General features: G+C 43.4%; 1 long non-coding RNA gene across 1 annotated transcript; it reads right to left on the bottom strand.

The window, feature by feature from the left end:
• Positions 1-2,463: 2,463 nt before the first annotated feature.
• On the bottom strand, positions 2,464-5,444 carry LOC123384703. Its single transcript, XR_006596159.1, has 2 exons — positions 5,132-5,444; positions 2,464-2,904 (listed from the first exon to the last, which is right to left on the bottom strand). It is a non-coding gene; the product is annotated as an uncharacterized LOC123384703 (long non-coding RNA).
• Positions 5,445-16,650: the final 11,206 nt, after the last annotated feature.

Below are 16,650 nucleotides of genomic sequence, written 5' to 3'. Positions count from 1 at the left end.
GATTCAGCCTCCTCTGCAGGCATATCCTGGACGCCGGGCCAGTACCTATATGAGTGTGTGTGCGTGTGTGCGTGTGTGTATGCTTGTAGACAAATATTTTGGGGGGTATTCTTGCCTTGAGCCCAAGAGGGTCCTTCAACACTCAAGAAGCAGCTTGGCCTTCATCATCAGTACTGCTCTTGCTTCTCTTCACCCAGCTGTCCAGAGGAGCTTCCCGAAAGCTTACATAGCAGCCATGTAGGAAGCAGAGTGCTTGAGTACTTATTTATTTGCAATCCACCAACACTTAAAGCACTCTGATGTTTATATACTCAACATACTGTATCCGTTCCTTAGACGTAAGGCTACTCTCCCGCTGAAACATATTTAAATTGTACCCTTTGGGCTGTAGCCTGGATATTATTCTTAGAGTTGACTTTTTTTTTTTTTTTTTTAAATAATTCCCTGCCCAACCGTCAGAGGTCCCTGTGTATGCGGCCATGTTTGTTGTCTCGCGAGATTCAGGTATGCCGCCTTCACGGTTCCCCCTCCTGGGTCCCTTAGACTACATTTAGAGAACTGTGGTCGTTTAGCTGGAAGTAACCATTTGCACTGGAGTTCTATACTCTCGCACCTTTCCAAAGGTAACAGGTTTTGGGGTTTTGTTATCACGTAAGAGATTGTCGCTATTTGCCATACTTTGTCAGAGAATTTCCTTTGTATTTCTATTGACTTTGATCATAGTAAGATAAGTGGCTGTTGATTGTGGGTGTCTAGGTACTTCAGGGGCACTTCACTGAGAGTTTTGTCTTGGATATTCTTGAAAGTTTATATTTTTATAGTTGGTTTTTTTTTTTTTTTCCACATTGGATGTTTCTTTGCAGTGGCTTAATGTTTGAAATTATTTTATGGCTTTTTTTTTGTAAATATTGAAATGTAGCAATAATGTCTTTTGAATAATTCCCCAGCCCATGAGTCCTTGAAAATATTTTTTATATATACAGTAACTTTATGTGTAAATATGTGCGCGGTGCAAGTTTAAAGGATGTTGATGTTCCATGTGTTTTTTTCCTGGTGTATTGTCCAACTATTGACAGTTCTGAAGAATTCTAATAAAAATGTACATATATAAATCAAGTGGAACTTTTTTTTATTATTTTTTCAAGCTTAGTGAAACTCAGCTTCAAAGTGTTAAAGGGCATTCAGCCTGACGTTAGAAAATTTGTACCTAGGGGTGCCTGGGTGGCCCGGTCGGTTAAGCATCTGACTCTTGATTTCGGTTCAGGTCACAATCTCATGGTTCATGGGATCAAGCTCTGTGTTGGGTTCTGTGATTCTCTCTCTCTCCCTCTCTCTCTGCCCCTCTCTCATGCTTGACCTCTCTCTCAAAATAAACAAACATTGGGGCACCTGGGTGGCTCAGTTGGTTAAGCAGCCGACTTCAGCTCAGGTCATGATCTCGCGGTCCGTGAGTTCAAGCCCCGCGTCGGGCTCTGTCCTGACAGCTCAGAGCCTGGAGCCTGTTTCAGATTCTGTGTCTCCCTCTCTCTGACCCTCCCCTGTTCATGCTCTGTCTCTCCCTGTCTCAAAAATAAATAAAACGTTAAAGTTTAAAAAAAAATAATAATAAAAAAAATAAACATTAAAAAAAAAGTTTATACCTAGTGTGCGTAAGATACAACCAAGGCCATCAGATCACTGGGGTTTATATACTTGAAGATTCCACAAACACTTATTAAGAATTTAGTATGTGCTATATTTTCTCATTTGATTTTTACAACCCAAGGTCTCCATTTTATTTTATTTTATTTTATTTTAATTTAATTTTATTTTATTATTTTATTTTATTTTATTTTATATTTTATTTTATTTTTATTTTATTTATTTATATTTTAATTTACATCCAAGTTAGCATATAGTGCAATCATGATTTCAGGAGTGGATTCCAGTGATTCATCCCCTATGTATAACACCCAGTGCTCCTCTCAACAAGTGTCTCCCTTAATGCCCCTTACCCATTTAGCCCATCCCCCCACCCATAACCCCTCCAGCAACCCTCAGTGTGTTCTCTGTATTTAAGAGTCTCTTATGTTTTGTCCCCCTACTTGTTTTTATATTATTTTTGCTTCCCTTCCCTTATGTTCATCTGTTTTGTATCTTAAGTGAAGTCCTATGATATTTGTCTTTCTCTGACTAATTCTGCTTAGCGTTATGCCCTCCAGTTCCATCCACGTAGATGCGAATGGCAAGATTTCCTTCTTTTTGATTGCTGAGTAGTACTCCATTGTCTCTATATACCACATCTTCTTTATCCATTCATCTGCCGGTGGACATTTGGGCTCTTTCCATATTTTGGTTGTTGTCAGCGCTGCTACCTACATTTGCACTACTAGGTATATATCCAAGGGGTACAGGTGTGCTGTTTCAAAGGGGCACATACACCCCACGGTCTCCATTTAAATTGAAAAATACATATATGAAACATTTTGAGAATACTACACATTGCTACAATTATTATTAGGTTGACTTGTGTGAAATGACCAGTTTTGTAGGCAAAATGATGGTGAAACAGCGACAGTGTTGTGTGGTCCAGTCTAATATAACTGGCCTGTTTCCTCCTAAAAGAGATTATCGAAAAATTAACGTGAACTATAAAGTAATTCACAGGGTTGACATGAGGCATCCCAAGAAAGTGGTTTGTGTTCTTGTTGGCTTGGATTTTGAAGAGAGGTTATTCTGTTGTGAGATGTTCATGCTCCACCCTTCGACCTTATTCTCACTTGCTTCTGGAACATTAAGTTCTGTCACTTGCTTGGAGGAAGCTGATTTGTGGCAGGTGGTTGGGTACTGTCTTGTGGCCAGAACATCTTTTGTGATCAGGAAGTTCCGTCCAGAATCTCCACGGGGCCCGAGAGTCCTCCCCGCCTGAAACAAAGAACAACCACTAACCACGCGATCTTACTAAAAATGGGTTAGGCACATAAAAGATCATCAGTTTTGATTTTCTTTATTGACACGGCATCTATACCTATAGTAGAACCTCTAGAAAGGAAAGGGGAGAGGGCTGAAAGGTGACTATAAAGAAGAGGAATCCTCTTAAAATCAGGGGGGAGTTGTGTGGCTAGGACACATCAATAGTCTGAAATACAGACCCACATTTCTGTCCAGCATTTTCCACTATTACAGGAATGAAAGCTGGTTGACCACACAACAAAGGAGTCCTTTCTTTCTGAATGTTTTCAGTGTCACTTAGACTTTTTCATGTGTGTGTAATCTTGAGTTAAAAGCAGTCAATGGCAAGGGAACCTAGATGGCTCAGTCGGTTAAGCATCCGACTTGGTTTTGGCTCAGGTCATGACCTCACAGTTTCATGAGTTCGAGCCCCACGACATGCTCTGCGTTGATAGCATGGAGCCTGCTTGGGATTCTCTCTCTCTCTCTCTCTCTCTCTCTCTCTCTCTCTGCCCCTCCCCGGCTCACGCTGTCTCTGTCTCTCTCAAAGTAAATAAGTAAACTTTTAAAAAAAGAAAAAAAAAAGCTGTCAAAGGCTCCTGTATTACTAGCCTCTAGTTATTCCCTCACTGGCCCATCTTTTAGTCACCAAGTATCAGGTGTTTGTCCTGGCTCAAACTAGGTTCAAATCCTGGTTCCAGCCTTGTCTCGACTACTTACTGATGTGTGATATCGGGCAGATTGGCTCTGGAAATCTGTTTCCATAATAGTGGGGTCTGTCTCAATATACTAATATGAAGCTATCAAGACCGCATTCATATGCCTAATACATAAATGGTCCTCACAAATGGTAACGTTTGTCATGACTAATTTGGCTCACTAGGAACGAAGAAGATGCTCCTGTACCAGCATAACCCAGTTGGTGTCCCATGTAGATTTTTGCCAGGAATGCAGGTTCCCTGATCAAACCTTCCTTGCCAGCTTCTCTCATATTACCATAGACCCATGAACACACCCCATTCTTTCTGCCTTCACCCATTCAGACTTCATATGGTCTCTTCCCTTCCAATCAGCTCCCACCTTTCAAGACCAAGGAAACGATCTCAATTGGAAGTTGCCTCTCAATTCCCATGGCATTCTGTACCTGTACGTCTTACTGCTCTTAAAATCTATTCTGCTTTATGCTGTAATTATTTTGGTTCTTACATCTGCTCCCCACACCCACTTTCTCCTGTCTTAAAATGGATTAACATAAAATACCTGTATGTGCTAGGATCGCTAGTTTTATTGGTTATCATCTACTTGTCAAAATATTTACCCAAACATTCAGGGGTTAAATTGCTCAGAAGGTCGTGAGAGGTTGAGACTTGCCTAAGTTCACTTAGGAGCCAGAATTTGAATCCACATCGGAGTCTCTGTACTTCCGTGGTGGTAAATATCATGGGTCATCCCATGCTGGCGTCCCCCATTCCATGTCCACATGGACATCACTCATCTATCTATCATTCCTTCTCACAGAGCCACAATGCCTTAGAAGTCCCGATCTTCTCCAGGAAGCCCATACAAATCCCCTGGAGTTAGCCTCAGGCGAGACTTACCCATCACCCTTAGATGATTACCACGGTTCATATTAACACACAAGTGGTCTCTGTCTCACATTCTCCTGAAGCTTCTAGCACAGTGCCCATGAGTGATTAATTAATATCTTTTAATGAATACTTAAACATTCCATCAGCATGGACCAAGGAAGAGTCATCTGGGAAGAAATGGGTCCAGGAAAGACAGGAAATATAAGACAACACAACTTTTACCCAGAGTGGGGCCTGGGTAGGCAGCTTCATTTTACACTCACTGGGGGTGAGGCTTGGGGGAGAAGGGGAAAGGGGAACTAGGAAAGTTCTTTTGGGCAGTCTTCTTGAGGCATGCACACCTGCTTTGTGGGAAGGAGGACACGAGAAGTAGACAAAAGGGGTGACTCGGAAGGGTAGGGAGGAAGGGAAAGTGACAGAACTTCTCTTCCTTAGTCGGAGTGGGGAGAGACACTAAAGTTGCCAGTAGGTCCCTGGGCTGGAAGTACAGAAATTGCAGACAGGAGACTCCCTCAATTGAGGCTTGATCTTGGGAGCAGGTTGTTGCGGGCAGCATCTGCATGGAGAGTCACCCCCCCCCACCCCCCGTCCAGGAGGGGACCTGGGGCTACCTGGGCTGTATCTGGAAGTACCAGCTGGTCAGCCTTCTAGGGAAGTTTTGTGAAGCAAAGTACTAGTCCACCGGGGCTGTTGGAACAAAGCACTGAGCACTGGGAGTGGGGATGGGCGTGAACAACAGAGATGTGTTGTCTCACTGTTCTGGAGGTCAGCTGTCTGAGAACAACTGTGTTGGTAGGGTTGGTTCCTTCCGAGGGCGGCCGAGAGAATTTGTTTCATGCCTCTCTCCCAGCTTTGGGTGGTTTGCTGGCAGTCTTTGACATTCGTTGGCTTGTAGATCTCTGCCTTCTTCACATGGTGTTCTCCTTCTGTGTGTATGTCTGTGTCCAAATCCCCTCTTTTTATGTCAGATTAAGGGTCTACCCTACTCCAGTATGACCTCACCTTAACTAATTGCATCTACAATGACCTTATTTCCAAATAAGGTCACTTTCTGAGGTAGTGAGAGTTGGTTACCATTATGACTTCCGTATGAATTTGGTGAGATGTAATTCAATCCATAACAGAAGGGATTGTATTGTAGCAAGTGGCCTGGTCGTCACTAGAGTAGGAAAAATGGCTCTCTAAAAGCTTTAAGAATATGATCTCCAAGGTAAAAATTTCAAAGCATCCTTTTCCATTTTTCTTTTTTTTTTTTAATATATGAAATTTATTGTCAAATTGGTTTCCATACAACACCCAGTGCTCATCCCAAAAGGTGCCCTCCTCAATACTCATCACCCACCCTCCCCTCCCTCCCACCCCCCATCAACCCTCAGTTTGTTCTCAGTTTTTAACAATCTCTTCTTTTCCATTTTTCTATTGCTTATAACAGTGTCTAGAACAGTACCTGGTCTGTAACAGACACTCAATACTCGTGGAATGAATGCAGCTTCATGCAATGGGAAACCTCCTCGTTGCAACTTGCCTTCTGGCCTGCCCTCCCTGGTCCACCTGTTTTCCTTCATCACCCTTTAAAGTCTGGAATGCTGGGTCTGGTCCTTTATTTGTCTGTTTTCATTTGACAGGCTCTCCCCAAGCTCTGGTCTATCTCATCCAGTCCCTGGGATGTGGATGTCACCTACCAGCTGACAATTTCCAACAATATCTCTGACATCTCTCCCCTCAGATAGACTGGTGGCCAGGTAAAACAGACGACACCCAGTTACATGTTCTGTGTGCCATTTGGGACTCACGGATACTAAATATTATTTACCTTAAATGCAAATTACATTGGGTGTCCTGTATTCTGTTTGCTAAATCTAATCACCCTGGTCTAGATTTGGGGCATCTTGAAGCTAGGGACTGCACCTAATTAATTGTTGACTATTCAAGGCCCAACCCAGGAAGAAATGTAGAATTTCAGTGATCTCTCTCTCTCTCTCTCTCTCTCTGTCACACACACACACACACACACACACACACACCAACAACCCAAAAACCAAAAACCAAAAACCAAAAAAAAAAAAAAAAAACCAGGAAGAATTTGATTTTCAGGAAGGTCTGCAGGTGGCAAGCCTTAAGGGGATTATTTCACCTTTATTCTTGAACAGTGTTTTCACTGCAAATAAAATTCAAGGACAGCAATTCTATTTGGTTCATTCATTTCAGCACATTTATTTCCACTCTTTTCTGATTTCCATCATTGACGTTGAGAAGTCAGATCAGTCTGTTCTTTTGAGGATAGTTATTTGTCTTTCTTTGTTGATTCTAACATAGTCTCTTTGTCTTTGGTCTTTGTAGTTTCACTATGATATGTCTAAGCTCAAATTATTTTTATTTATCTTATTAGGGATTCTTTGACTTCTAGAATCTGTGGATTTGTGTCTTTCATCAATATTGGAACATTCTTAGCCCTTTTTAAATTGCCTCTGTCCATTGTGTTTCTCTTCTCCTTCTAGGATTCCGATTCAGTGCACCATAGAGACTCTCACTCTGCCCTTGTGTCTTTTTTTTTTTTAATTTTTTTTAACATTTATTTATTTTTGAGACAGAGAGACAGAGCATGAACGGGGGAGGGTCAGAGAGAGAGGGAGACACAGAATCTGAAACAGGCTCCAGGCTCTGAGCAGTCAGCACAGAGTCCGACGCGGGGCTTGAACTCACAGACTGTGAGATCGTGACCTGAGCCGAAGTCAGACGCCCAACCGACTGAGCCACCCAGGCGCCCCTGCCCTTGTGTCTTTTAATCCAGCTTTCATATTTTCATCTTTTTGTCTTTCCATGCTACATGCAAGGTAGTTTCTGTTCTTCCCGTTTTCTGAATTCCCCTTCAGCTCCTGTCCATGGAGAATATTTTTCAGCAATTTTATTGAGGTATAATTAACATATCATAAAACCCATTCCCTGTATGTGTATAATTCAGTTATTTTGTTAACTTTATAGAGTTGAGCATCCATCCCCTTGATATAGTTTTAGAACATTGCTATCATCCCCCAAATTTCTCTCATACCTGTTTATAGTTAATAGATATTCAGATAATTTTGATGAGTTACTTTTCAATATTCTTCCCTTGTAAGATGACACCACATATCTGACTCTCTGAGAGTGTACACATGCTCACTGAGTCTGACTGTCTCTGGGATCTTTCAAGATGTTTCGGTCATATAACTAATAGGTTACCTTATTTGGATAATTATCAGTGATGATGATGGTGATAACGATGATGGTGATAACTATCATTTATTGAATGTCTACTATGTACCTGGATGTATATTGGCTATTTTACACTTATTTCCTTATTTGAGCCTCAAGATAACACCAGGAGGTAGATATTACTTATCTCCATTTGAAGATGAAAAAACTTTACCTCTCAGGCTCACTGTCTTGCCCTCAACCTCATGTTTAAGAGCAGTGGAGCTGAAACGCACACACTAGTTTGTTTGACCCCTGAATCCTAGGATTTTAAACAGTAATGTCACTGTTCTAGTTGGTACATGGGCAAGCCCTTTATTGTCCTTTTTCTGGGCTTTGGATGATATTTTAGCCATTTTATTCACCTTCAAAAATGGAAGAAAAGGTAAAGAAATCAAATCAACCACTTTGCTACTTATTACCAATGCTACTAAATTTGGGTGAGGATGATGGTTGAAGTAAAAATTAATAAGGAAGTTCCAGAATTATCTATCGCTCTCACAGCTTTGTGATCCGTCCATCTCCTTATATGCCATGTGAACTTCCCCGCGTCCTCCAGGAACGTTTCCCCTTTTCCCTCTGGGTTTCAAAGAACAGTCTTGTTCATCTGAGCCTCGTGAGAAAAACAAAACAAAATGTTGGGTTTGCAGAGGGAGTGGGGTCTGAAGTGCAGAGAAGAGCATCAGAGAGAGGGCAAATCCAAGGATTTCGGTTCAGTGAGAGTGGGGGTGAACACAACACTTTGCCTTTGCTTCAACAGTTGTTATTGTTGGTTATAAATTAACAAGCTGTTACCCATATGTCTCCTTCACTGTTGATTCCACTTTTGTTGGTTAAATGCAGCTTTTATGATGTGGGTTCTTCTATGAGGGGTTTAACCTCACAAGGGCTGGGTCCTCAGGGTAAATGTTCCTAGTTGAAATAAACATTCTTGAGCAGCTTGCCTATGTGTCTCGGTCCATGGTTGGCTTTGAAGTGTGCGTGCTTTTTCAAGCACATCAGCAGGACTGTGGTGTGGTTTATGAGACTGACCTTTTTCTTTGTGGTCTGTGGCTTAGCAGCCGCTCTTATTCTATAGCAAATGAAGAACGAAGACAGGCAAAGAGGATGTTTTCATGGCTGCTTGCCTCAGGATGTGAATAAGCATTCTGGGGCAGCTGAAAACATTTGCGTCCACACAACAGGCTGCCCGGCCCGAGTGTCCAATCCCCCTCGTATGGCATCATTTGCCCCTAATCAGAACACATTTTACTTTGGGCGAGGGTCCGGTAGGGAAAACTGGTATGGGTGAACTGACTGTCTCTACTGCTTACCGCTAAATATTCCAGTCGACGTTACAATACGATGTGAAGGTAGTTTCGTTTGGCGAGCTGATCAATTCACAACTACGTGAAGTGGCTTTGTTCAGAAAAATACAGAGACCTCAAACAGATTCAGTGAAAAACAGTGCTATCACTGACTTATGGCTGTAGGGACATGGGATGAGAAATGGAGCGTGTGTGCTAATTCTTCCAGATCACACTTACATAGTTCTTTTGTTCTCAGTGCTCGCATACATTAACTAATCTCATCCTCTCAACAACCATATGCAGTAGTTATTATTTTGTGGATCAGAAAACTAAGGCACGAAGAGGTCAGGTAGCTCGACCAAGGTCAGGCAGCTGGTAAGTGGCAGAGGCAGGGTTTGAATCCAGGGAGTCTGGCTTCAGAGTTTGGGTTCTGAGCACTATGTCAAACTGCCTCGCTGTGTATTTATTATCCTGTCTTCATCAAGACAGACTACCTGGGTCAGTAAAGGCCTTGTGTTTTGTCCTGGTCTAGGATGAAAGAAGGGGTCTTTCCCATAAAGCTCACTAGACATGAGTGAGCTTCATGTCCTGTTGGCCATCTTTCCTCCTAGGCTGATGAGCAATTAGGTTGGAACCTTGCAAAATGAGACAGCTTTTTTAAAAAGGGGAAGAGGAAGTCCCCAGGATGAATAGGTGCTCAGAGCACATGCTGGTGACCATTTACCCCAGGTCTCTGAAATGCTTAATATCTAAAGGTGACAGGGAAAATTGAAGACAATGGTCTAGTGGAAGGCATTCCAAGCCCGCCATTGCCCTGTGCCTCTATTTACCATGTGGCTGACTCCCTTTTTTTTTTTCCTTTTAAGTGACCACGTATTCAATACTAAGTGCCTAACTGCATTATTTCATCTTATGCTCATAACAGTCCTAGAAGGTATAAATTTATCTGCGTTACACAAATGAGGAAGCTATGTAAGAGCGAGATTAAGTAAATTGTGTTTGACTCCAAAGTCCCTCTCAATGGAATTGGAAATTTTCGACTTCTTTTGTTGCTGTCCCTGCTGCAGCCCAAGGTACACGAGAATCCCAATAAGCAAACCCGTGGCAAGGGGGTCTCAGAAGTCCACCTGCCAGGCTCTCATCCCCCATCCCACGGCTACCCCCAGACTCTCTAGTCTTACACAGACCGCATTTGGAAGCACTGAAAGTCCCCTGCATTTCAGCAGCTTAAAATCCCATCCCGCCTGCTGTGGCTGGCTATGGCTCATGCCTTCTCTTGCTGGAAGACTTCCTGGCCTGAAGCACTTTGGGGGCAGTCCCCAGCCACTTAACCACAGACTCCCCTTTTGACTTAACAGGGAAATACGGAAGGAAGTACACCTTCCTTGTCTGCAGGTTTTCCAGTCTTTTCCAGCACCAATTTGTTTCCAATCTTCTTTTTAATTTGTAGGTAATATACCACCATTTTGAAAAGATTTGTTTAACTGTTACTCCTCCTTCGGTAATCAATAAGTTTGGTATGGTTCCCCCCATGCCTTTCTACCTGTCTATCCACCTATTTCTGTTATTTAAAGAAATGGGAATATTATTGGAACTGCAACTTACGTTTTTAAATTCTCATGTATTGTGATGATCATTCCAGAGCATCACACATAAACTGAACTTAGGATTTCCTATAGTATGGACATACCAAAAACCTGATGTTTTCAGGTAAGAACTTATCACATTGGCTACTGGAAGTCTAAGACCTAACATTTCTGGTCCACTCATAACAAATGTAGAGGGTGGCATGCATTTGTTTGTTTGAGTTTGAAGCTAAATCAAGGGGAAGTATGTGATAATAGATCTTAGTCAGTGTATTAAATAAAGATGATCCATCGGAGAGGGTACAGAGCAGTGCTGGGCAGGTACATGTGTTCATTAAAGGTTAATGAAGTCTGAAAGTATAATATACTTCAGTAAGTTAAAAAAGGACTAAGAAAGTAGAAGGAATATTAATTGGTCTGGATTGGTTTTTAGTCAATGTATTTTAATTTTCTTTATGTTTATTTTTGAGAGAGAGACACACAGAGCATGAGCAGGGGAGGGGCACAGAGAGAGAGGGAGACACAGAATCCAGAGCAGGCTCCAGGCTCCGAGCCATCAGTGCAGAACCTAATGCGGGGCTCGAACCCAAGGACTGCAAGATCATGACCTGAGCCAAAGTCGGACGCTCAACCGACTGAGCCACCCAGGCATCTCAATATATTTTAGAAGATTATTAGCTTTTCTTAGATGTCTAAAGGAAATTGGAAGAAAGGAGTTATTTCTCAATCATACACATTTCTATAGCTCAGTTGCCTATGATTAAAATAAAGGCAAATCACGCCAGTGTTACGTTAGATACGAACTGTTCAGACTATAAAATAGGCTGTCACTTTCTCTTCGGACTGCTGTCCAATGATTACAACTCCCCTACCCCCAAGAATGTCAATCCTTACCCCTCTTTGGGCTGATTAGTAAAGCTTTAGCCTGCTCTTACCCAATGATGAAAATAGCTGCACTCCGGGTACTTGTCAGGCAGTATAACCTCCAACTCCCTGACATTCAGAATCCATTGAAAACCTCGTTGATAGAAACCATGCTTACGCACAATTGTCTAAAGAATAATTAGTTCATCTCGCCTCTTGTTTGAAACTCAAGTTCTATCCATGAACAGAAGAAAGCTGCGTGCACAGACTAGGTTGATACTATATCATAACCCCCAGAAATGCTTTTGCTGAATTCTACTTTGGGGTATCCCCAGTTTCCACTTTAGATTAGGGATATTGTAAAAAGAACATTATTGTGGCTAATGTTTCGAGTTAAGAAGACTCGAGTTTTAATCTCAGCCCTGCCATCAATTAACTATAAGATTTTAGTCCAGTCATGTAGGAGCCTAGGAGCTAGGAGCTCATAGGCTGTTCATAGAATTAAATGAGATAATCCGTTTTAAGTTCTGGCAGTACGGTACTCAATTCTGGTGTTACTTGACATGACTTTCACCAGAGTGCTCTAGACCCTCTGTGGATTGTAGAGACTGATGTCCAGACCCACTGGACACTCTGACTCAATAGGGCTACTCTCCAGTCTGTGTGCCCTCTTGTGCTCATGCCAGCCAAGTTGTCTTGTTGAGAACATATTTATGTCAGTTGAACTTATAATAGTAGTATATTTTGATATTTATATTCACTACCCCAAAAAAGTATGACTGGAGTTATTTCAATCAAAATCAAGGGAAATATTTGGAAAAACTTCATAAAGGTGAGTGGCCAAGAAAAATTGCTCTCAAAGTAGGTAAGGGTATGATAACCACTACAAAAAAAATGGGAGAAAAACCTATAAAAAACTTAGAAGAAATACATACTCACAATGTTTCACAATTTGTTTAATTTCACACTCCAATTTAACTTCAAATCATAGATGATATATTGTGGATGTGATTTATAGAAGAGAGAAATGGCAGCATAATTCAAACCAGGTTTTAGAATCAAAGAAAGAGCATTGCCCTACCAAAAGATTGGGGAATGAACTCATATTCACAGGATTAATTTAAATAAAATGTGTAAGATGTGCCTGTATCATGATGTTTTTGTAAATAATTGCAACCACTTTAACCAGCGTTGGCTTTTGTTTTGTTTTTAAATCAATTAGTGAGTTACTGTGCCCAGATCACCTCTACTATATTATTATCATTCACAGCATTTTTAAGACCCATGAGGGAAATTTCTTTCTCATCCTGGAACACATGGTGCTTTTCCATGAAACGGAATGTTTTGGCTTAATGGATTTTGTAAGTCAAATATTTGTTTTTCCTCTTTGTAGTCACCCTTAGAAAGGTTAGAAACCAAATTAGTGATCTACCCTCTGCAAATGGAGACACTTTGATGATACACACTTTGTACCAATATCATGGCTTGTTTCCCTCTCATTTCATTTTCCAGGACGTTTTTGCAAGGTTTATGTGATTTTACGGAACTTTATGTATCATTCAAGGTACTGATACAAAACCTATAACTATTCTATTTCAAGCAGAGAGGGATTTAATACAGGGGATTCGGCGCTTATGCATGGAAGATGGTCTCTAGACTCATCCTACAAATATGCCTCCTCTAAAACACTACCGAACTGACCCACCAAAGGAGCTGCGGTTTCTGGAGCAGCCAGGAAATGAAACTCAGGAGGCTACCACTGGAATTGTTGACTCTAAAAGCTCATCTCAGAGCTGCAGTGCAGGGATAAGGAGATGGCTATTGCTGGATTGCTGCTACTGACTTTCACACCCATGCCGCTAGGGGCTAGACAAGGACACTACAGCAGAGAAACATGGTCCTGTACCCATGTTAGCCAACAGCAGCAGCCAAAGCAGGAGGGAAAAGGTGGCCCTGCTCACTTCCACCTTCTCAACCTCACATCAGTACTTCAAACAGGTGGAACCGAATTCCCAGCCAGAACCCTAGCTTCAAGAGAGCCTAGGAAATACTTTTAACCAAGTACTCTGCAGGGCTGCAAATCACTGAAGAAGGTTGCAGTGAATGCAGAGGGCCAATTCCCGACACTGCACTTTAAATATTTTTGTGAGTCACCATACATCCTTCCCGGTACAAGCTTGAGGGAATCTAATTAGAAAAATACTCCCACCCCTTTCCTTTCTTAAAAATAAGAGTAGCAGTTTCTCCCATGACATCGTATCTGATATGCCTTCTCTTTCTGAGACAATCTTGGAAGTGCTACTCAAAGGAAAAAAGAAGACTCCAAGCTCCCCCTCTTTATTTTTTTTATTTAAAAAAAAAAATTTTTTAACGTTTATTTATTTTTGAGACAGAGAGAGACACAGCATGAACGGGGGAGGGGCAGAGGGAGAGGGAGACACAGAATCGGAAGCAGGCTCCAGGCTCTGAGCCATCAGCCCAGAGCCGGAAGCGGGGCTCGAACCCGCGGACCGCGAGACTGCGACCTGCACCCCTAAGCTCCCCCTCTTAATAGCTGTGGGACACTAAACCACCCCGAGAGCCAGTTTTCTCCTTGAGAACATGAGAATAGGAACAACATGCGCTCTAATTACCCTACGTGACAGTGCGGAGATCAAAGAAGATAATGCGTGAAGCATATTTGGCCTCCTCAAGTTTGTCTACGACAAGGATCTTTTTGTCTCTAAAACACAGGTCACAATGAACTTTTCTAAATCAAATTTTATCTGCTCCCCACCCCTATCCTACCAAGCTGGCGAGGGATTAATCTTAAGTGTTCTCACCAAAAAAAAAAAAAAAAAAAAAAAGGAAAAGGGCCTATGTGAGGTGATAGATGTGTTAATTAGTTCAATAGTGAGAATCCTTTCACAATATATACCTATATCAAATCGTCGCCTTGTACACTTCAAATATAGTACAATTTTATTTGTAAATTATACCTCGGGAAAGCTGGGGAAAGAAAGTCACGCACGGTCCCCTGGAAGCCAGGCATTCTCGCTGCTTTGGTGCCCACTAGGGGACTGACCTTCGCCTTGGGTCTGGCTCTTGTGTCCGTTGAGGACTTGCCTCCTCTCGGGAGTCTGTGGTGCTGTTGAGCACGAGTCCCAGCTACGTGCCGTCCCACAAAGCTGCTAGGCCCTGCGAGTCCCAGAGAGCCTCCCCAAATACCCCTAGCTCCCCTACACATCCCCAGCCCCTGCCTCACCCCTTCTGGGCAAACCTGCGTAAGGCCTTCCGCCTTCTGTGAACCCGGCCTTCAGAAAACAAGAGACAAAAGGGAGGGGGTGCTGATGCTGTCTTCTGGCAACATTTGCCTGTCACACAACTTACTCTTTCAACAGATTACGCCACCACATCCGAAAAAGTTTTCTGTCAAGTGCTACACAAGTGCACGGAATAGAAGTCCGGGCTTCCCCGTTTGTCTAGTCTGGCTGTAGGCTGGTTTTAACAAGCAGCAGCGTGCCAGGCTTCAGAGGGTGGTCTGAAAACGACATACTAGAAAATACGGAGCACCGTTTTCATCACTGTTTTTTTTTTCTTTTTTAATGCTTGTTTTTGAGAGAGAGAGAGAAAGAGAAAGAGACAGCATGAGCAGGGGAGGGGCAGAGAGAGAGGGAGACACAGAATCCGAAGCAGGCTCCAGGCTCTGAGCTGTCAGCACAGAGCCCGACGCGGGGCTCAAACTCACGGACCGTGAGATCTTGACCTGAGCTAAAGTCGGGATGCTTAACCGACTGAGCCAGCCGGGGGCCCCTTCATCACTATTTTTAGTGGATTTGTATTTATCAGAAAAGAAGCAAAGGGACAAAATGGGGGAAACTCTTCTTCAGATCTGGTGAATCCTACCTCGAAGCTACACAGCACCTAGGTCGCTTCCTATGGGTCGCGTAAGCTCTGTGGGGGTGGAATTCACCAGCTTTCTTTGAAATGAGCGGGTCACGAGATCTCAGTGGTTTTCAGAATGCTCAGTGATGTGAAGATAGGAGTGGGTGGGATTCTGAGTCTTTACCCTTGCTTTAACCGGAGCTACCTGACGTTTATCTGGTGCGTATATCTGGTTAGAAGAGAGTCCCGCTACTCACAGCAAGAAAGAGGTGTTACAAACCACCGAACTGGCTGCTCTCTGGGGTCTGTGATTCTGTGAATGCCGCCGGATCTGCTGAGAACAGAGGAACCTTTCTCTTGCATGTCGCCCCCACCAGGCCCTCTCTTAGACGTGAGCAAACGACAGCTGAAGCCCCCGCTAACGGCTGGCAACCCAGAGACGCATCGTCAGCACTGAACCGTCCCGGGAGGTGCTCAGCTCCTGCCGATGCGATGCCTCCCGCCCCAGCTTTGGTGATTTTCTCCCTTGCTTCCCCCACCCCGCCCCAGTCTCGCCTTGGGCTGCGCAAGTTCGAGGTAAATGAATCAGGACACAGACGGGCAATTGCACACTGCCTTTCGGACGCCTTGACCGCTGCTTTGGCATTTTCCATACCAGCCGAGGGAAGCCTGCAGCTCTAGGATCTGAGGCAGTACCTCCAAACTCACAGCAGATACCATCAATAAATCAATCACTTACTCCTTATTATCCAACATTTTCTGAGGACCTGCTTGCTCTGTACGAGGCCCAGGACTGGGTGCCACGCACCACAGTGAGGAAGAAGGTCTAACGAGTGCCCTCAAGCAATGTCAGGGCTCCTGAGGGAGGCAGATCACACAGGTACAATTTATTACCGCGGGACCCGGGGAATACACAACACCTCGGGAGCACAGGGAATGGGGTAATTAGCTGTGCCTGGGGAGGTGGAAGGGAGGTGAGGGTGCCTAGAATAGAGTAGCTCCTCACTATTGAATGAAGGGATGGTTGAGAAAGATAGACTCTGGAGCTAGACTGCTTGGAATTGAACCCCAGCTCCTTAGATCATCAGATGTGTGACTTCTGGCAAGCTACTCACCTCTCTGGGTCTCAGTTTTCCCATCTGAAATATGGGGCCTAGGGGCGCCTGGGTGGCGCAGTCGGTTAAGCGTCCGACTTCAGCCAGGTCATGATCTCGCGGTCCGTGAGTTCGAGCCCCGCGTCAGGCTCTGGGCTGATGGCTCAGAGCCTGGAGCCTGTTTCTGATTCTGTGTCTCTCT

Source organism: Felis catus, chromosome B1 (assembly GCF_018350175.1).
Source record: "Felis catus isolate Fca126 chromosome B1, F.catus_Fca126_mat1.0, whole genome shotgun sequence".
Classification (NCBI taxonomy): Eukaryota; Metazoa; Chordata; class Mammalia; order Carnivora; family Felidae; genus Felis; species Felis catus.
The sequence above is the reverse complement of the archived record's forward strand: the minus strand, read 5'-3'. Positions and strand labels throughout refer to the sequence as shown.